The sequence below is a fragment of the Drosophila ficusphila genome, unplaced genomic scaffold, assembly GCF_018152265.1.
Source record: "Drosophila ficusphila isolate 14025-0441.05 unplaced genomic scaffold, ASM1815226v1 contig_127, whole genome shotgun sequence".
Classification (NCBI taxonomy): Eukaryota; Metazoa; Arthropoda; class Insecta; order Diptera; family Drosophilidae; genus Drosophila; species Drosophila ficusphila.
The window spans coordinates 2874301-2897202 of NW_025064016.1; the positions used below are offsets into that span (position 1 = coordinate 2874301).

Sequence of the window (22902 nt, forward strand, 5' to 3'; positions counted from 1 at the left end):
TTAACAAAATGTGTCATCAAATTACGACACTTGAGCGGCCACCAAAATTTTTCGCCAAACAGTCAAGTTTACGTTTGAGACCCTGAGCTCAGAGTCCGGGTCTTGTCAGTAAAAAAAAATACAGAAGTGTGAGGAAATTGCAGGACATGTACGTGACTCAAGTTGAGTGTTAAGCCACAGGAGCGGTCGAGAAGTATACTGAAAACAGCAGGATGTCTGCATGTCCTCCGACAGAGATGTCAGAATTCTTGGACATTTCTATTTATTTAAAAATATTTTTTGGGTGCGCAGGATATTAATTTTTATTGAATGTGTTATTTAAGAGATATATTTTTTCAATTGCTTAATAAAATGTAAATATTTAGCTAACTTCTGTGTCCTGCAGCTGGCATCTCCGTATCCCGCCTTTTCACCCTCCTTCGAGTGGTTGTTTTCTCCTCCTCCGATTGTTTGCTCTTCGCGGAGTTCTCAGCTGATGACGGCTCCTGCCCGCCTGCTTTGCTGGGTGTTGAGTGTGGTCCTTAGCGATGAGACGCGATACAGGCGATGTCAGACGCTGGTCAGAAATGTCTCTCACCTGGTAACAGGCCAGACATTACGGGCAAACCAAAAATGCGGGGGATAATGCGGCTGCGAGTTGTTTTCGCAAAACGAAGATAAATGCTTTAATGCAAAGCTTAAACGATGTTGTCACATCGAATGACAAGTGCATTTAAAGCAAAGCCTGGAAAACACAATAAATAATTAAATGATAAACAAGAAAAAATGAAATCTTACAACATAAAATGGAAGATTAAACAGTATTTTTGAATATTTAAAAAGTAGAAATACATTTTATGTAAAAATCGCAGAGTGGTTTACTTAACTATTAATACCATAATCTGCTTTGCTTTCCATTCAAAACAATCCTACTAAATTTCTCACTAACTCTGCGACATTTCCCACACAAAAAACAAAACTATCCCCAACTTTTTAATGCCTCCCTATGGCACTTCCTCCCCTAATGTTCCCTCTGAACAGTTTATAGATAATTCCTGTTTAGTATCCCACGCGTTCTAATTGCCTCTTCCCTTAGGTGTCGTTGAAGGAACATAAATTAGTGACAAATTCATTGATATCGACACATATCGAGTGTCAGGGAGTGTCCGCGCAGGTCCTTTGATGACTAATGAAGCGCTGACAAATGAAACGAATGTCACAACAGTGCGACAAACGAAGCGAACTCTACTGAAATTGTTGCGACATAAAAATGCACTAAAAAAAGAGCGAGGAAAAGAAGTGGCAGATGTTGACGAAAGACAAAGCATTGATCATTGGGCTTGCGTTTGGTATTGTTTTGGGGTTCTTGATCCCAGACCCTGTAATTATATTTAAAGCCGCAACCGCACAAAAAGATGCTGGTCTGGGCAGCCAATAATGTCATCATCATTACAAACCCGGACATGTTTCCCATATGGATGAGCGGGATTAAGCACTTTCGGATAAAGTCAAAACAATAAAAATTAAAAAGAGCAAGAGCGTGTGCGCATGCGTGGCCTCTGTCATTTTACAGTCCCCATTCCCACAGAAAGGTCAACTGATCCAAACGAAATTGAACCTTTTATGAGGGCGAGGGCGTCTCACTTTTGCCTGCCCATATGCTCATCTTTGTTTTTCAAAAACATCCAGGGGAATAACTCATAAAGTAAACATGTGCCGGCAATGTGTGGCCAAATGTTGGGACAGTAGAAAGGAAATAAGGAGCTGGGGATTATATCTCGAGATCCCCGGGACACGAGGCAACTTGAGAACAGAACCTTTTAATTGGCGCGAGGTGAGATGCGGTTCACTTCAAATCCGATACAATCCAATCAATTCTTATCGAACACGCGATGCAATCAGGAGTGAAAAGCAATTATATTCCGTTGCCGCTTCTCGTCTCACTTTATGGAATTTTAATGAGTGAAATAATGCCAAAGGAACGCAAAAAGTATCGGCTAAGAGTCAACAAGAGTGGCAAAAAAACTGGATGAGAGTGGTATGAAACCCCCGTCAGTGTTAACATTTTCGCTTAGATTTTTTGTTTATTTTGCCACCACTCTAATAAAACAACCGAACGCGCTATGAATATCAAATTTGGTGAAAATATTCAGAGAATGCATAGCCTCTAAATATGAATAAAAACAAAATTGCGAACACAAAATCGAAAGAAAATGAAAAGTTGATGGATGCCACTGGGTTGCGTTTCGGAAAACTTTTTGGCTTAAATAAATATAAAAGTGTCTAGACGGGGACTTATGTCCAGAAATAAAATATTATCTTTATCTTTTTTGGTAAATCTCTTTAATATTTCTTCAATAATTATTCCCTAAAAGTTTTATTTTTAATCGTAATATTTTATTTTAGAAGAAGTAATAAATCAATTAAATTCATTAACAGTTATACGTTTATTTGAAACCCTTTGTTTCTTTAAAACGGCTTAAGAACTGTTTGGTTTTCCGAAGAGTCAAGAAATGTAAGAAATCCAACCGCTAAGCATTTAACTTAACCCCCTTTTCCGCTCACCTGAGCCACCTGTCAACGGCATCGTCAACAGAATTACCATCATCATCAACACTTCCCACCATCTTTTCAGTGCTCCCCAGCAGCCGTTTTAAATCCGACTCTCCTGCTTAATTAATTGGCCTTCTTTTCGAATTTGAAATTAAAACTGCCCAAACCCGTTGCTTTGCCGCACTTTTTGGACCTTTTTCCCTTAGTTTTCCCGCCGATTTCCCCCATTTTGCCAACCACCCCTTTCACGCATTACTGGCTGCTTAATTACAGAAATTCGTGGGGGCTACCTAATCCGGGGTTTCGCGTTGCCCATCTAACCGCCCCAAAGAATTGCATTCGCCGAATGTCTGCAAAATTGTACACCCCTCTGCCTCTCCCTCTCCCTCACCCTCATCTCTCTCTCTCTCTCTTTTTCCTACACCTTTTCCACTGTTTGGTAGGGGCTGTGTTCCGTTTCCGTTGCGTTCCGCGACCGCTCCTTGGATATAATGTCTCAAAGGTTCCACTCAGAATTCCGATTGCGGGCTTCGCGTTCAGTGTGTTTTGAAATTTTAGCTCCGTCTTTGGTTGTATTTAATTCGAATTGGAATCGCGTAACGGTAACTTGAGGACCCCTTGTTGTATGGGTGCTCGTGTGTGTGTGTGAGTGTGTTTCTGAAATGCTCGTTGTGTTTGTAATGTGCTCGTAGTTCTCGTATGTGTGAGTTGTAAACAACGCAGACTCTCAAACGCCAAAAGGGCAATTTTCGGGGGGTTTTCTTCGTTTTTCCAGCATTTCCCACTTGACGTGTTCCCATTTCGCTGCTCGTCGGGGTTTCCCCCTCTTTTTACCTCGATCATATGGCGCGCATTTTGCGTGCTTCCTTCCTTCTTCTTAAGTTCTTGTTTCTTTCTTCTTTCTTCATTCTTCTTTTTTTTTTTGTTTTTTTCTGCCAACTTCCTGTTGCGTCCTTTACGAACTTCAGGGCGTTTATTGTGTGCATAACTGTCGACTTCAACCTTAAATAACAGTATATTGCTGGCAAATAATTTTACGTCGTCGTGTGCAGTCAAATGCAAATTTCATTTTATTTTCTCATTCATGCAAAATGAGTATTTATGACTCTTGGCTTGCATTTGCCCCTTGCAGTTTAGATTTATTCTTCTCGACTTTATTTTTATGTTGGCTCCTAAAGTTGGGTGTGTCACGAATTTTCAAAGGAAGTGGGCGGAAGATCTAAATAATGCTTTAGCGCTATATAAATTTGATTGGATACGGCAGCTGTTTTGCTTTATTAAAGGAAATTCTGTTTAAAAGTTTTCACTACAATTTATAAAACAGTTTTCAAAAAATTTTTTATTACTTATAAATAATTATATTTATCACAAACATCTAATACTGTTGGTAAAATTTATTTGTTGCACGTTAAAATTTTTTGACGGTTGGTACTATTTATTTTAATTTAGATATAACAAATTATTACTCAATATTTTTGAGTTAATTATTTAATAGCCTTCTCATGTTTTTAAACCCGCCACTCAAATTACTCCAACTTTCAACAAGACCCTTAAAAAGTTTATTCGAGCACCGGTTGCCGAAAAAATCCCAACGAAAAAGTGTACGAAATATAACGCACGTAGAGTGTAACGGAAACTCGTGAAACTACAGGATATTACACAAATACAGATAAACAGCAACACCTATTGGCCAAAATGTGGTGAGAGTCGGGTAGAGTTGGCTTAGAGGTTAGCTATAAACGAAACGTAGGAAGTCAGGAAGTTCCAACTGCGGTTGTGGAGGAGATGGAATCTGTAGGCTCGCAGTTTTGGATGGGATGCAAAACATATGATTCGGGGAGAGTCTGAGAGTTTTCCCTTCTCTCCAGTTGAGTTTTGCGTACTCTCTGGTTGAGTTTTCCTTTCTCTCTGTTGGATTTTCCCGTCAACTCTCAGCTCGTGGGTTAATTTTCTCTCTGCGCCCACTCACTCAACAGGAGAACGTGGGCTCTCTGCAGAAACTGTTTTCACATGTTTTTTGGTGGTGGAAAATTCAGTTGGCCTAGACACCATGCTCTCTCATCAGTTGTGAGGACTTTTCCAATATGCTCTGGGCTCATTGTGTCGATTGAGTTGCTCGTGGAAGGACGACAACGACGGCGGTGTCTCCAGACTTTTAGTTTCGGTTCGGTCCGCGCCAAAGGATATACAGAGACACACACCGATATATTTGAACCGCCCACCACCCCTCGAATACATAGGCGCAGTGAAAAATTCTGTACGTTCGCTGTGTCCGTGTGCGTGTCTCGCGTCGCGTGTTTCAATGCGTGTATGTGAAATGGGCACAACGAAAATAATTTAAATAAATTCGGTAGAGTCCATAGAGAAAGTTTATACAAAATTCTTTACTCCCCAAATAGCTGGATATAAGAAATAAATTTAACAAATATAACGCATTCCACTTAAGGAAAAATATATTAAATATATTCATGTGTGTGTGCTAGTGTTCAATGTGCAAAAGTGTTGATGGAAACTTAAACCAAATAAAACGTAGAGCTAACCGGGTTTAAGGCTCAAAACAGATTATTGTAGTAAAAACACAAGCAAGCACTCGATAAAAATCAATAACTGGGATTAGCAGCTTAAGTTTATAACAAAAGCAACGGAAAAGGAAATAGGGGAAAACTCCAAAAACTTAAAGTAAGCGCAAGATTAACAGAATGTTTCTGATAAAAATTATGGGATGTCTGCGTAGAATTGTGTTAAAAACATTTAATTTCTTTACCAAAAAACATGTACCCAGGAAATTGCTTAAAAGTTTAAATCACAATAAAGTGAAAAATAAAAACAGAAAGCTTCTGCTTTTTAAGGATTTGGATACCATTTATTTATGTTATTTTTCAACGTATAATTTTAAACAATTCCACTTGATTTTGGATTTCATAGCTTTAGTGTGTGTGCTCGAGCATTTGAGGTTAACACACCTTAGACATATACATACACGCCACCGCACACACACACACTTGAACATACACCAATACAGAGAGAGAGGAGCCCCAGCCCGAGAAGCCGCTGAGCTCTTTTGCTCCTGTGCGTATGCAGCAGTTCCTTTTTGGCCCGAGCTCCCGCTCTGTTTTTGGGGAGCATGAAAAATCGATCGAATCCTTGTTCCCCTCTCGTCTGGAGCTACAATTATGTTCAGCCCCTCCTCCTCCCGCCCACTCCATCGAAAAAAAGGAAAACAGCGGCGGCCGCTTATCAGCAAAAATACGAACTCGTAGTATTCCACATAGTTTCCCAGTAGGAAAATTGGCAGGACTCTGCAAAGCGAGTTTTGCGTTTTCTGGGGGGTTGGTTTTTCGCCGCGAGAGCATGGAAACTCTCTGGGCTTTGCAGATTTCCACAGAAATTTCTCTGGAAGTTTTGAGAGAAAGGCGACTCTCTTGATTTGCCGCCATGTGGACTGCACTTGTTCCTCGGCAATTTGCTTTCACTGCGAAGTTCTTGCCGGTTTTCTAGTCTCTGCTTTCATGTTTGCTTTGTCGCGAAGGTTTGAAAAAGTAAAGGAGGGTGAATCCAAAAGAAATCGGCTTAACTGCGTCTCAGAAAAAAAGAGAGTTAAGCTCTATCTATGAGATGTACCAGAAAATCTCAGAAAATTATAATATTTATATTAGTTATTACTATTGAAGTGGCGCTCGTAACCTTTTCCTTGGCATTTGAGGTCGCTTTTATTACCGAAACTAACTCAAAACACATTTCCCCGAACGGACCTTTCTCACATATTAAGCGCGAAATTGCCTACACGAAAATAATTCCATTTTATTGAAAAAGATAAAAAACTAATCACTATAATTTGTCAGTCAATAATAACAGCAATAATTTGCAGGCAACAAGCAAACTATAATCTAGCAATTTGCGAGCAATAATGTAATCAGTAAATTGCGTCTACACTCTCGACGTCCAAACAAAAGGCCGGAGACCAAAAGCTCAAAGCGGTCCGAAGATGCTACACAATTCGGAAAAAATTAAATAAGGGGAAAAAATAAATATGAGTATAAATCTACGTGCCAGTCAGGAAAATAATAAAACACCGTCTGGCCGAAAGAGATTTTTTTGAGCAAAGTGTGGCAAGAGCAATCCAAGGAAATGAAGTTACTGTGGGTTGAAAGTTATTATATCTATTCAAACTTAATTTTTTAAATAAGTGATTCATACTTCGAGTTTTGAATTATTTTAAAGAACTCTCCTGAAAGAGTTCAATCCGCTTTTAATAATTTTATATAGCAAGAAAACAAAATGCATCTGAAAAATGATTATGTTTAACATTTAAGCCATCGTGAACCACTGCTTACCACTTTGCCATTGACAGCGTCGATGTTATCGCCTTGGTTCAGGCCAAATCGAAATAAAAAACTGAAGACGAGGCGACGGTGACGTTGACTTTCGACTGTGGGAATTGTGAGAGGAGCAGCAAAAAGCTGCTTGCCACCTTAAAAGCCCCAGACAGCCTCAAAGAGTTCTTGGCCAAGTCAATATAATTGACTTATCTGCGCTGCATTGTTCTTGCCTTTTGGGGCCAAGACGAGTTGCTGTTGTCGTTTTCGTTGTTATTGTTGCTGTTTGCTGTTGCTCTTGCTGTTGGCATCGCTGGCTTGGCCTTTTTGTTGCTATTGGCCAAAGAGAAGAGGTTGGCTCCCTTCTGCGGTTGGGCTTTTGAACATAATGAAGCTCGCTGGCCTCGTATTTGACTTATTGCGGTCGAAACGCGCCGCCGTCGAAGATTCATTGATCGATGGCGACGGCGGCGCGAGAAGCGAAAAAAGCACGTGAAATATTGGACTCGTTGGTAGGTGGATATGGAAAATGCGACGGGGGGCCTGGTCAATAACTATTGAGATTGATTGAGATTGCTTTGCGGTTAAATTGAAAGCAAAGCAAAGCACAAAACAGCAAAGCAGCAACTTTTTCCGCTTATGCAAAGTTGAAATAAAAACAAAGCTAGGTCTGAGATTGGCAACTTCCTCTGGCGTAGAGCATTTTCAATTAATTTTTTTCGGCACTTTGGCCGCCACACAGCATGGCAAAACGTCTGAAATTATTAATTTCAACCTCCATTTCCGTTCGCTGCAATTTTCCACTCAAGCGACAAGTCAAAAAAGCAATTTATTTGAACCCTAACCCAGGAGAACTGGCTTCTCAACGCACGTATTCTCCAGAATTCGACGTACACAATAATTTCCTTGATGCCCAATATTTGCATTCTTTGAGATGCACCAAAGCGAATTGTGAAATGGAAAATTTTAGGCTCTCAAGGAATTTGCATGCCTGACATTCGTGTGTGGCAAATATTTAAACAATTTCGCATTTATAATGTTTTTGTTGAAGCTGCTTGAATTTTAATTTGAGGTTGTCTTTTTGCTTTGAGCAGAGGCTCATGTAAAGGGGGTACACTATTTTAAAGCAAACGATAGAAAATTATAAAAGTTTTGCCAGTTTATTAAACTAGTAAGTATAGTATGAACTTCATTTTTAATCATAAGCGATTATTACTAAAAAACCAGATTACCAACTTATATATTTGTTAATTACCACTTCTGCTTTCTGGTTTTTGACTCACTCAAAAAGTTGCTACCTACGCCCCTGTGCAATAAATCTTGTTCGGTTCGGGTTCTTCTTGCACTTATTTTTGCCGGTCCAGGCCAACGTCTTGTGGTCTCTTTGAAACAGGGCAAAAACGAAATGAAATGAAATCTTTATGAATGAAATTTCTGCTTAATGCATTCGCCTCGGCGGCACATGTGAGCAGCATGTGTGAGGGCCAGATGATGATGCCTGCAATGCGGAGGAAGGGTCAAAACTTGGGCAGTCCAGTTGCCACTTGGAAATATTCCCTTTGCCTCCGACAAATGTGCGGCCTTTGTGTGCATGGCCCTTCTTTAATTGAGCCTCGCTGTCTTTCGTTTGAGTGGCAATGCAGAATATGTCATTTCTAATGGAATTTTCAGGCTGCATAAATATGCAAACAACTTCCGACAGAGGGCGGCGGGAAATTAGTATAAATGCAAGCGAAGGCCTCGCATAAAAGAGTTGCAACCCCGATTTCCCCTCATCATCTGGCTGTCCATATTTTCCGCTGCATTCCGATGCTAATTGAGGACAATTAAAATTTATTAGCTGGCAACAGCAATTAAATGCAGACACCCCGTCAGCAAACGAGAGATTTTATAATGCTTTACGAAAAAACCATTCAAAAACTGAAATGAGGATGAAATATTTTACAAATTTATTTCATACTTTTGATGTGCATTTCAGCTGGTGAAAGGAAAATATTATTACTAGCATTGATATTCATAAAATTGGGTTTGTTTATGTATGTTTAATTATTAATATTAATATTTTTTATTATGTACCCATCTTTATATTGCTAGATTGACGAGCTCCTTTGTTAAGTAGAAATTATATTTTTGCATAAAATCCTTCTAACATAAAAGAGGGATACCAGCATGGTTATTCTTTTCCCATGGTCTTACCCTGCCATGACTAGAACAAATAATGTGTTTGTCGGATATCAAGTATCTCGGCCACTCTGACATCCTTCAGTTCCCTGTGGGCTAAGCTTATAACTCTAATAAGCTTACAACAACTCATATTCTGAATAATTGCATTTTCCCCGGGAATTGTAGGGCAGCCAGTAGGGTCAAAACAACCACCCACTCCCACATCCACTTGACAATCAATCAATCTTAAGTGGAGAGCTGCAGAGCGGAATCCGGAGAGATCTGGTTGTACTGGAGAACATTGAGGGGCATTAGCTGCTAATCTGCATACTGTGTCAAATGGCGATGTCGGCATTGAGTTAGTTTATTTTTTGCCAAGTGGCACTTGCAACAAATTGGAGACGAAGCCACAGCTGCGGGTGGCAAACGGAAAGGAAGCTGATTGAGGGACGGGGTTTTTATTTAACCAAAGGAGCAGCTCCTAAATCTTCTGGCAACTTTTTGCCGCACTGCAGCAGCAGCAGCAGCGGCAACGGCAACAAAAACAATGGAAAATCAATAGGAATTGCAACCCCAAGCAGAAATCATAGTCTGTGATCCGATGTCTCGGGTCGGGTGATTGCCCTCTTTGCCGGTGGCTGCGGTTGTTCTCCGTCCGCTGAATGAGTCCCGCTCGTCCTTCCCCCTCGGATTTTCCCTCCCCTCTCGTAGCCCCTCTCTGCCACCCTGCGGCCATCCACTTCCTCCTTTGACAACAGTTCCGGCATCGTCTGCCAGTGTGTAAGTGTGAGTGCGAGTGTGTGTGTGCTTGTGCGAGAGTGTGTGCCAGGGATATCTTTATGTGTGTGCGCTCGCGCATCGTATCCTTTTTATTGCACAAAAGCAGAGATACACTCGAAAAACAGTGGGGGAAACTAGGCAATTTAATGGTATGATGTATTATACAACCAAGGGATGGTTTTAAGACATAAAAATTTTAAGTCTGATTTTATTTTACCACGTAGAAATAACTTTTCTATAATACCTATATTTATATACTTTTATTCTTTTCTGGGCTTCTAATAATATTAAGTTGCCTAAATGGGTAAAAGTAAATTTGTTAAGTTTGCGAGTATAGAAGAATTTATTTAATCAATACTGATGGCGATCCCTGACAAATTAACATCTTAAAATATTTTTTTCTGAGTGCATGAGCGGAATGAGACAGACTTTCCGGGGGTGGGCAGCTGAGGGTGGTGACGACAAATGGCAAAAAAGAAAAGTGGAAATGGAGCGGCGTGTGCGGCAATACTTGTGACAAATCTGTAGGAGTACAAAAAAACTGCAGATGTACGAACACGAGGGGTGATCCACAATTCACATGCAGGAACAAGGCAAACGTACGAAACCGGGCGCTATAAAAATGTAAAATTCATTCAGGCCATCGCAACAACAACAAAAGAACGAGGAGAAGACGATACGCGACAGCAACAACGTGACTGCGCATAAATACGTGAAAGAACAAAGAGAAAGGGTGGAGACAGGGAGAGAAGAGAGATATAGATTGGAGCTGCGGCAAATAGCAGACAACGGAAATCGATAAATCGTTCAGGATAGATGAAAAGATAGGGTAAATCTCGAAAATTTAAAGATACAAAATTCCTTTTCAAAGATACGAAGCATATTCAAAAACCTTTATTTCAGTTGTTAATTTAAAACTTAACTGTTTCAATAATTTCAATTTGAATAAACCATGAAAGAAAAATAATACTTGTAACAAACAAAATAAATTAAAGCTAAATAAACACATCTGTTGCAATCAAAAATATTATTTCATTATAATAACTTTATTCGCCCACAAACAATAAATTATTTTGACTGATTAAGGTAAATCCCGCGCTTCATTATTTATTTGCATATTTCAGCGCTAGATAAAACAATATTCCTTTACTGATTTTCGCACTGCCATTTAGTGTTTATTTTAACTTTCCCCCATCGGACTTCAGTTTTTCAATCGATAACCACACACCTCGTAATAACATCCTCCCCAGGGCGTTTTTCTCGGATCTGATATTTATTTAGGTCTTCCAATTGCCGTATTTATCCCCACTTGGGACGCTTTAAAACATTTACACCGCGCTTTTATTGTTTTAGCGGATTGGAAATGCTTTCCAATTAATTCTCGTCCCCATTTACCCATTTATGCGGCGGATTGTGTCTCAATTTAATTAGTGTTCGAGGCTTTTGGGCTTCGAAATGTGGCACACACAGTCGGTTCCATAAATAAACGACAATTATACAAGGGTGTGAATGCGCGGCAGCGAACAAATGCAAATATTTAACCTTGATGCTACATTCTGCATATATTCTATATACATCTGCAACAACCCCAGGGTGCATAGAGAAAAAATAAAGAACAAGTCACAAGCCATTGAAATTTTCAAAAATAATTTTGATTTTTTAAAATAATATTGATTGTTTAATAAATTAAACAGAGCAAAATAATGTGGCTAGAAATTAAATGATAAATTTAAATTCCATAAAAAGAAACAAATAGAATGAAACGGAAAATGGGAAATAATTATTATTTTCAGTGTCTGGCCAAGTTGAATGTCCTCTTGCTTATGACGGTCACTGTACCGAAGCACCCTCTCACCTTTGAATTGATTTTGTTTCGTTTTTCCCCTCCATCGATTGCATTTTACGTTCTACATTGTTTGTTTTGTATTCTGCTGGGTGTTTTCCTTTTGCAATTCTTCTATTTGTTTTTGGCTTAATTCAATTTTAGTGCATTGCACTTTTTGCGCTGACGATGACGCCGGAAGTGCAGCGGAAGGTGATGAATGGACTGGCGGGGGGTGTTGGAGGGCTGGTACTTCCCCGCTTAGTCAGACAGTCATGGGTTGTAGATTTTCCAGCTGGCACAGTGCCAACTTTTCTTGTTGCTCGCATGTGTTTTAGTTGCTTCTCTACTCATAAGTTTTTGGCACATTTCATGCTTAATTCAGTTCCATTGTAGAACATTTCTCTTTGCCGGTAATAATGTCCAAAGCCTCGTTTGGAAGCCTGTTCAGGAAATGTTGAGAAGAACTGAGTGAAAAGTTAGAAAATGCAGAAAATAATCGGATTACAACAAATACTTCTATTTTATTTTGAAACTCCCTTTCTTGAGGTATGAAAACTGTAGCTTTGCCAACGCTTTTTTTGTAAATTCTTCAAATTGTTTAAACAAAAGCTATAATTTATCAATAAGCAGGGTATTTTTGAAGCCTTATTTTAACCTATTGGCATCGCATGCAGAACGCTATGTTAATCCAAACACACAAAATTGCTTAATCGTCTTTTCGAAGTAAAAGTAATCAACAATTGCCACACCGAAGACCTGCATTGCCACCTCCCCTCACCTTTATCCAGGTAATGGCACATCGAGATATTCGCCTTGTGCACGCAAAATATACCTCACAGCCACAAAAAGCCAGACAAAAGTCTGCAAATTTAATTAAGGCGTTACCTCTATTCAACACCTTCCAGGCGTTCGCAGGCGGGGCATAAAAAGTTAATTCCTCCCCGGTGAATTCCGGGAACCAAGACGGCAACAAAAGGGTTTCTTCCTTTCCTTCACCGACGGACTGCAGGTCCTACATTTAATTGCTTAAAAGCTTCGGCAATATTCGGTTCGCTGCGAGCGAACAGCACTTTTGATCAACTGAAATTGTTATTACATGTGTGAAGAGGATGGTTTTTATGCTTTTCCGAGTGGTGCGTTTAATATATTTAATAATAATTGAGGTGGATAAAATATGAATACATTTTGCTTCTGCGTCTTTCTGTGCTTCCTTAGCTTCTCGTTCTCCTGCTTGTTCTCTTGTGACTTCTCGACTCGCTTATACATATAAACAGTGTTCTTAAATGCTACAAAAATGTGTTGTGAAACGGTTCAATATGAATGGCTGTTCACAGTCGGCCTTTCCTGACAAATCGCAGCGTCCTCGCAAGATTCGGGATGTGGTCCTGGGTCGTCTACAAAATCGTCATCTTCATCTGGGTCATCGGGAGGGAGTTGGCACCAGCGCTTCATTTTGTCGGACGAGTATACCGACTTGTAGTGTCTCTGCTTCCTCTGGGCATGTGGGATATCTTCCACCAGATATCTGTCGTTTGGCAGTACCTTCCTGACGATAAAAGGACCTTTATAACGAGGCTCCAACTTGCGCGATGTTCCTGTGCTAAACGGTTCATTCTCGACCAAAACAAGGTCTCCAAGGCTATACAGTGTTGGCTTAGAATGTCTGGCATCGTAACGTTTCTTAGCAGCCGCTCGATGGTCGTTGATGGTGTTCGCTGCATCTGCTCTTAGCTTTTCCAACTCTGCATCCGTTAACATCTTCTGGTTCTGGCCTTGAATTGCATTTGTCAATGTGTTCTTCAGAATGTCTCGGGGCTCGTAACCATACAAAAGCTGAAATGGGGAACATTTAGTAGTACTGTTTATCATGGTGTTAATACTCCACTGGATTGTACGCATGTTTTCATCCCAACGATTTTCTTTATACCCTTGCAGAGCAAAAGGGTATTATAATTTCAGTCAGAAGTTTGCAACGCAGTGAAGGAGACACCTCAGACCCCATAAAGTATATATATTCTTGATCAGCATCACCATCTGAATCGAAATATGTATGTACGTCTGTCCGTCTGTCCGTCTGTCCGTCTGTCCGTCTGTCCGTCTGTCCGTCTGTCCGTCTGTCCGTCTGTCCGTTTCCGCGCAAACTAGTCTCTCAGTTTTAAAGCTATCGTGCTGAAACTTTCCCAAAAAGTTGTATAGTTGTTGCACGCAGTATATAAGTCGGAACGGGCCGGATCGGCCGACTATATCGGATAGCTCCAATACAAGAGAATGAAATTAAAAATTCTCACTCTGTTGTTTTTGATCAGATCGACTTGAATTCTTCAAGATGGCGTTTTCTAACTGTTATTGAATTTCGGATTAAATTTGAACAAAATCGGATAACTCTATCATATAGCTGCCATAGGACAGATCAAAAAATATATATAGAATTAATGGAAATAAATTGATAGCATCGTTGTTTTTTATCCCACGAGCATGATTTTTTGAATATCAAGTTTTTTAACAACCCTTATATTGAGAAAAAAGTTTCATAAAAATCGGACAACTATATCTTATAGGTGCCATAGGAAAGATCGAAAAATCTATATAGAAATAACGGAAATAAAATTATAACATCGTTGGTTTTTATTTGATAAGCATGATTTTTGAAATTTAAAGTTTTCTAACGACTCTTCAATTACGAATTAAATTTGATGAAAATCGGACAACTATATCATATAGCTCCCATATGATCTATAGTCGAAAATATGAAAAATGAATAGAAAAATCGTCTTAGCTTCGATGTTGTTTAGCGTTTATGTATTTTTTTCGCCATATTTGATGACTGCAAGGGTATATAAGCTTCGGCTTGCCGAAGCTAGCTTCCTTTCTTGTTTTCATTTAAGGGCAATAACATTGAAAGAATTATTCGATTTGTTCGCTCTGCATGTCCATTTGCTCTAGGCGTCCTCACAGCATTGAGTATGTGCTTTACATTATTTGCCTTGCAGTATTTTTCGAAGTCTTTTGAAGTAAATGCTGTGCCGCGATCGGTGATTATTCTGCTGGGCATTCCTAAGTAGCTGGTAACATCTTGTAGAATATCAATGACGTGTTTGGTTGCTGTACTCTTAACTGCTCGAATGATAGTAAACTTGGTGAAAGCATCGACAATTACTAAAATGTGTTCATTTCGTCTGGAACTTTTTGGAAAGGGTCCCAAATGATCCATGTGGATGGTAGAAAACGGGATTGGATTGATGTCATCGTAATGGTACTGACCTTCTTGACGTCCACCTGGTACTTTATATATTGCGCATCCAACACATGACTTGAGGTAACTCTTAACAAAGTTGCGCATTCGGGGAAACCAAAACAAATTTTGAATGCGAGCTATAGTTTTGTCTGTGCTCATGTGACCGGCCTTATCATGACATTCATGTAGAATATGGAACCTTAACTGCTTCGGTACAACCCATAACAATTTGTTGTTGTGCTTTCGAAACAAACGATCTTGCTCGATAACGTACTCCTCTGTCTCTGAAGTCTTCTTCAATTTCATCTCTGCAACAATTTTCTTAATTTTCTCGTCCTGTAATTGTATAGAAAATAACCAATCAGATTCGTCAATAATTGTTTTTAAAATCTTAAGGCATGCCGTGTCCATTTCGCGAGCATCCTCGAATGGAGCTCGACTTAGTGCGTCTACGTGGTACATTTGTGTTCCAGCTCGGTGAACAATATTTATGTCAAATTCTTGAATTCGCAACCACCATCTTGCAATCCTGGGTATCAGCTCTCGTTTTTCCATCGATGTTTTTAGTGCATTACAATCAGTAACAACTTGTATCTGTTTGCCATAGACATAGTATTTGAATCTCTCCAACGACTCGACAACTGCTAGCGCCTCTAACTCATAACTGTGGTAGTTCTTCTCCGCTTTAGAAGTAGCTCGGCTATAGTAAGCGATTGGTTTAAGCTGATCCTTTTCACGTTGCAATAATACTCCGGCCAATCCAATGGAACTAGCATCTGTGTGTAGTTCATGCTCGGCATTTAAGCGATAACTGGTGATAACTGGATTTGATATTAGACATCTTTTAAGTTCGTCAAAAGCTTCTTGTTGCGGTGTTTCCCATGTGAATTTCTGTTCTTTTCGCAATAGCATACGCAATGGTTCAGATGTTATGGCATATCCAGCAACTAATTTACGAAAATAACCGGTAAGACCTAAAAACTTTCTCACATCGGTAACATTTGCGGGTTTCGGAAACATTTTAATGGCGTTTGTCTTAATCTCTCCTGGGCTGATGCCTTCTGCATGAATCTGGTGACCAAGAAATGTTATCGACTGCTTAAACAATTCACACTTATCTTGGTTTAGCGTTAATCCACATTCTTTTAAAACATTGAGGACTCGGTTCAGCTTCTCATACATCTCGTCAAATGTTTGGCTACCAATAAGAATGTCGTCCATATAGTGTATCATGTCGCCGCTTTTCACTCTCTTCTGCAGTTCTGCCATGAGTCGATTGAATACAGCTGGGGCGTTCTTCAATCCGAAAGGGAGTCGCTTGAATTCGTATAGTCCATCCGTAGTTATAAATGCTGTATACTTTCTGCTTTGGGGTGCAACTTCTATCTGGTAATATCCGCTATTGAGATCTAGGGAAGAAAAGTATTTAAATCTTTTTGCCTCTTGTAAACGCTCTTCGATATTGGGTACTGGGAAATTTTCCTTCTGAATGAGCTTATTCAGGCGGCGGTAATCGACGCACATACGATCACTACCGTTCGGCTTCTTAATAAGTACTACCGGGCTGGCATATTCGGAATTTGATAAGCAAATAATATCCTTCTCCAAAAGTTCGTTGACCATTTTGTTGACAATTTCCTTCTTCGGCTCAGAAACTCTGTACGGGGCTTGAGATACAACTTGACTGCTGTTAACAATTATATTGGCTTGAACTATGCTCGTTTTTCCTATTCCTTGCAATCCTGACGAAAAGACATCGGCGTACTCCTCCAGCAGATTTCTCATTTTGTCTCGCTCGTTGTTGTTCTGAAAATTAGCCAAAAGTTTTTCGGTTATGCTGTCACTTACAATTGTTGTCGGCTTCGAGACTGTTCGCTTAACTTCGCTGCTGCCATGCTCAACACCTAGAATGAGTTGTGAACTGACAATAACATCCTGTCCTAATAGAAGATCTTCCTGCAACATATCGTCGTCCGTTACATATAATTTTGCCTTGATGATTTTTCCATCGACGTCCATGTCCGTAATGATCATTTCCTTAAGCAAACGTGATCCTCCGCATATTCCTTTTATTCTCATAGTACACTGGTGACGTTCACCGTCAATTTGATGAGCAACTGACCTGCGAATAATGCTAACTTGACTACCTGTGTCGATGAATGCGTTGTACTTGTGCGAGTGAATCCTGATTTCCTTCGTGAAAAGTTTGTCGTGATTTCCAACTTCCATACGCATAACGTTTGCCATTCGACAAGCTTCTTTTGGGTCGTGAAACTTATTGCATTTACTACAGCGCGTCTTTTTATTCTCCTTTGGGCAATGGCTGGCGAAGTGTCCAGCTTCTCCGCAATTGTAGCATCTCTGGGCATCCTTTTGCCTCGTTGGTCTAACATCGCTGTCCTGCTTCTGCTCGTTGCTGCTGCTTTTTGGTACAAACTCTCTTTTACCTACTGTTGTTCGGCCTCTGTTAACAAAAAACGATTCTGCTGCATCTCGAAGTTGCTTCATAGTTGCGAAATTAATAGCTGCAATACTGTTTTGCAGTTCTCGGTGCTGTAGACCTGAGCTGGCATATCTGATGATCGCTGCTTCACTAAGCTGGTATCGCACTCCAAGGGCTGACATCCTGAAACAGTATTCCTTGACCGTCTCCTTCTGTCGTCTGGTTGCATTGGCCATCTTAAAATGCACTTCAGCTTCGTCTGGGCTTGCTCCGAATTCTTCTTGAATACCTTCTGCAAAACTATTCCATGTGGTGTGCAAAATTGGTGATGAATCAAGCCACATTTTGGCTGGACCTTTTAGCCGTGTATAAATTGCGAGCAATACGAATTTGTCGTCCCACTTATAAGCGTCAACCACTTTATTGACACGATCGATGAACTGGCTAACAGATATGGCATTTTCGTCACTGGGGTCAAACTCTGGTAAGGTGTTAGCAATCTCTTTAACCGATGCTTGCCTAATATTGTTGGTATCTTGTACCGCAGGGCTGCTCTCGTTCCTGATCTCTTCGATTTCTGATTCTCTGTTTTGCTGCTGCTGATGCTCCACTTCAACTGTGGCTGCTGCAGATTGCCTCTGAATGCTAATTAACTGAGCCATCATTTCTTTCAACTCCGTCATCTCATTCTGCAATTGTGAAATTGCTGCTGATTGCGTCATCACTTGTTCTTGTTGTTGGCTACTTAGCCCACTTGGTGCTGGCATCTCTATGTCCTCCGACTGCTCAACTTCAATAAGTCTTTGAATTAACTCAGCTCTAGTGCCTGAACTTGATACATTCCTTAATCGTAGCAAGAACTTTAGCTCATCTACTTTAAGCTCTGCAATTTTTGGCATTTTCAAAATTATCACTGTCTTCTTTCAACTATTTCTTGCAATTGACCTCGACCACAACTTGCATATGCACGCACGATTTCCAGGTTCACTGAGACTCCTGATGCTGCTTCTCGAAACTTCTTAGAACTCAGGTTCACTAAGATTCCTGATTCTCTGCTTTGAATCCGTCTGCCGCGTTGAAAAGGAACACATCCGTAATTTCCAATATCCTTTGTCACATAGACCTTTGGGAACACATCCCATTGAAAACTTCCCACGCCGACGATTCTAGTAGCTTTTTCTAGAATTTTCTTAGCACTTCTCTGATCCACGTTTATCCAACCTCAAAAATATCATTATTATCCCACTTCTGAACTGTGAAGAGGATGGTTTTATGCTTTTCCGAGTGGTGCGTTTAATATATTTAATAATAATTGAGGTGGATAAAATATGAATACATTTTGCTTCTGCGTCTTTCTGTGCTTCCTTAGCTTCTCGTTCTCCTGCTTGTTCTCTTGTGACTTCTCGACTCGCTTATACATATAAACAGTGTTCTTAAATGCTACAAAAATGTGTTGTGAAACGGTTCAATATGAATGGCTGTTCACACATGGCAAAAAGCGAACGGAGCGAAGTTTTCGTACGCCTCTGGGGCGCAAGTTAATGACATTATAATGGCCAATTGTTCTGGTCGGTAGAGTCAACTATTGTAAATAGGGGATAATTCGATTTGTTTTTCTTGGTTGGTAGCTATTAGCCGTGGAAGTTATCTAATGTTATTATTTGCCATGATTGTTACGTTTTTGATAATTGCTGGGAACATCGACAAGTGTCTATTACATTCTGGTTGGTAATAATAGTTTTTTTTACTATGATAACTAATAATCTTGGGAAGGAAAAATTGAAAAATAAATATTCCCTATGTTTTTGTCAGTGCAAGCACTTTAGCTATGATTACCCAACATCTTGAGCTGGCCACGCATCCCGGCTATCATCATTTAAGCCCAGCCCATTCCCCGCACCTCTTGAGCCATTTTGTGATCAGCTACCTGAGTTATCATTATCGCTAAATTCCAGTTAGCAGTGCAGGTTTTCTTCTCCTCCCTTGACCAAGCAACCAGTCGAGAGGTTTCGAGGAGGCGTGTCACCAAATGCCGACCATGTGTTAACACATAATTTGTTGCCAGACATCGGCGAAGGTATCAAGTTGCTCTTTACCTGGAGTGTGTGCACGCCTTTATTTTCCCCCTTCCCCCGAACTTTTTCAACTTGGCTACCGTGTGTGTTTGCGCTTCTTGCAAGCGGGCTTCTTGTGATATGCAAATATTTGGATCGCACGCAAAAAATCCTTTGGCGCATGGCACAAAAAAAAGAAGTGCGGAGGGAAATAAGAAAGACATACATAAATAAGAGAGGAGTGCGTAATGACTTTATTTATGACTCAGTCTGAGACAATAGCCTGGGGTCCAGAAACTGAACCGAACCAATGCGATATTTGCATGCCGAAGTCATTTTCCGCTCGCCATCCTTTTGCGAAAGTGTTGACAGGCCATAAATACTCGACAGGACTCGGCGGTTTAATGAGTTTCAGCCGATTTCACGGGAATTTCATCTCGAAATTATATTTTATTTTCCCGGCCTGGCTTCAATTTAAATAGCAAAACAAGCGAGCGCCGACCAATTAATCATTGTCTGCTCAATTTTTCATTGTCACCCAAGAAAGAGGGTCCATGCGGATGACAATTTTTGGTTGGCGTTTCGTTTTTCCTCTGATTGGATGGCCTATTTCATATTTGATGAAGCACTTTGCTTGCTCCTGTCCCATCATCCATTCTGTTGCCATTGCCGGAAACATTAAGCGGAGGGACAAACCTGATTTTCGACCCTCCCAGCAACCGAAAATCGGTAGCGAGTTCACCCTTCTGTCTGGGGCTCTATACATTTTCAAATGTCTACCTGGCTGGGGAGAATTTCGGCTATTGTTGTGTGGAGTGCCACGCGCTTGGTGGCACAACAATAAAAATCTCCACAAACCGAATGTGTCTCATCGCCTTTGATGGAGTGGACTTGCACATGAGGAGTTGCGAGCCCTTCATCATGTTCCGTTTAGGACGGGCTTTTGTTTAGAGCCCCCGTTCAGTTTTCATTTGCATAATTCTCCTGAGGGTTGCCCGCAGTTCCTGCTAAAAATGTTTAATTTCAAATATTTTTTTTTGGCTATTAAGGACCACCGTTTTTTGACCTTGATTAGGGAAATGAGTTGTAAATGGTTATCATATTCGGGGAATTGTGAGGGCTTAAAAAAAAGAAAACGTGAGGGTTACTATATGTTTTAAGTATGCGTTAAAATAAGAATGACACAAATTTGGGTAGTATGAGCCACTTTTTATAAACCCTATTTATGTGCCTAACAATCACTGAATAAACAATTGCAGCAATTCCTACTTAATGTTTTTTATTCCTAGCAAACATTAACCAAGCCCTTAAAATCAATGTCATCAATTAAAAACCGTTTCACCCACAATATTTCGTTTTCGAGTTCCTCCTTTTATTGGCCGTTAAAAACATTTAATAACCTTTATTTGACCGAGTCAATTCGTAAAATTCGATTTCCATTGTGTGCTGCTAACGTGGAATGCTTAAAATAAAAGCCAAACAGAAAAATGTGGCTCTTGGTAATAAAACAGAGTGGAAAGCGTCAAAGAAATCGTCACATCAAATACGACGAAAAAATTTGTTTGTGCGGGTGGAGAGTCAGCAAATAAAATATGAAATATGAATTTTAATTGCATGCCATTGACTCGTACAAAGGAGAAATCAATAAAGCTTCCCCTTGACAATCAACCGCAAAAAAGCCAAAAAAAAGAAAAGCAAATATATCGAAGACAACTAAAGCTTCATTAGTCAACATTCGGTTGTCATTCAATCCAGGAAATTTTAGGATAGCCTCAGCAGTAATTTATGCAGTTGGGTTGATCTTTTATGAGCTTCGCTACTGAAACTTGTTAAAAACTGCTGCCAGCAGTTAAAACTCTAATAAACAATAAACCGGCAACGCCTTGAGCTTGAATACATTTGTGGTTGTCTCTTCGAAAAGGCATTCACACTTTAGTTCTTTTTGGGTTAACACACAGCAGGTGGTCTGAAGTCATTGATATTTAATCGATTTTAAATGACTCTAATGTGGGGAAAGCCCAAGGTGATGCTCTGTGGGGGCGTTTCTCCACTTCAGCTCTTCAACCTTTTCCTTAGGCGTAGAAAAACAATGAAACAATATCACCCAACTTCTGGCTTTCTAGAAAGTAAGCCAGATTGATTTCACTAGCTGAACTTTATGTCAAACTAAGGGATACATTTCCATCAAGTAAGCAACTCCATCGCAGCTTCCAAATATTTATGCATTTCGTTTACCTTTTCTATTGCGTGCCCCTTGGCTGCCATGACGCATCAATCAATCGAATGCTTGAATATATAAATATCAAACACACGGAATTCCAGCATCAAATATTCATTTATGCCGAAATGTAGAGCTATGCATAGGAACGGTTTTATTCAACATATTGTATCGCATTTTATCTTCGCTTTTAATTAAGTGACACTATGAAAAATAAAAAGACCAAATACCAGATCTTCTTTTTTTTTGAAGAAACAAAAACCTGGCTGGGTTTTGATTAATCGCAGGACAGGGTATTTCAAATGAATTTTAACACGCAGAAACGCTGCCGCCAATCAAATTAGGAAAGACAAAGAAATGATTTAGTTGGAAGCCGAGGAGAAAAATCTTTCTTGCCAAACAAATTGTAAATGATTTATATGGCTTATATCTCGGAGCTTGTTACCCCCGAAACTATGGGTTTATTAGCGACAGAAGCGGGTTATGCAAATACCCGACATTTCGATAATTTGTTTGGTAGTCAACTCCGTCAACTGATTAGCAGATCGCACAGATAGCGTCTAACCCTTAACCCCAGGGGTTTTTTGGGGGGGAAGGGAAGTTTCGTTTTATTATGTCTCCCGGCTGCCGGGGACATTTTCATAGCTAATTGCAATTAAGATGCCGCAGTGTAGATAACCCAAAGAGGTGAGAATTAAACATATGTGATTCGGGTTTTGGGACCGTTTATAATTAGCTGAAAGGTGAGTGTTCGATTTTGAGTAGTCACAGATGATGCTGAATAATGTGAGCAGATATTTATCACATTGTTTAGTCAGCTAAGGTTCGTGACTTATTCTAAACAGTAACAGCCATTAAAGATAGTTCAAAAAGCCTCGTTACACACGTGTAGTTCCAATAATTTGTCTCCATGTTCATTTCACCTTCATGCCCACACATCATTAGGAGTTACTCATGTATTCAGACCAAATCATTTGTCATCGAATTCCGGTCACACCCAATAATAAGTCAGGCTAGTTATAAGATCATTAGCAAACTATATCCCCCACTCCTTGACACCCTGACAATTGTTGGACCAGAAATCCTCCTCGTTGAAGGCAGTGCGTAAAAAGCAAATAAAACCATTGTCAACACATTTGGGATGTTTTGGAAACGGCCACTAACCAAAAAGTCAGCGGCGCCTGCGCAGCTGTTTGAAAAATGATTCGAGGGGAAAAAACCTTTTCCGACTTACCCAATTCTAGGTAGCGAAATTACAGGGTGCGTGCCATTGTCGGATTAGAGGGTCAGACATGGCGTGTTGCACATGGGGTAATTAAAATTATTTCCTCAATGA

The 22902-nt window shown here is 40.0% G+C and overlaps 1 protein-coding gene across 14 annotated transcripts in view; it reads left to right on the forward strand.

The window, feature by feature from the left end:
* Positions 1–22902, forward strand: part of LOC108100355 (neural-cadherin) — a 131364-nt gene that overhangs the window by 20189 nt on the left and 88273 nt on the right. For 8 of the 14 annotated variants that reach the window (XM_043209477.1, XM_043209479.1, XM_043209481.1 and 5 more), the window contains exon 1: positions 4621–5211. The exons of 2 other annotated variants lie outside the window; for them this stretch is intronic. The gene's annotated coding sequence lies outside the window, so the exon portion shown is untranslated. Of the gene's footprint in view, positions 1–4619; positions 5212–22902 lie in introns of those variants that run through there. 4 more of the 14 variants (XM_043209474.1, XM_043209478.1, XM_043209485.1 and 1 more) reach the window with 1 other exon arrangement.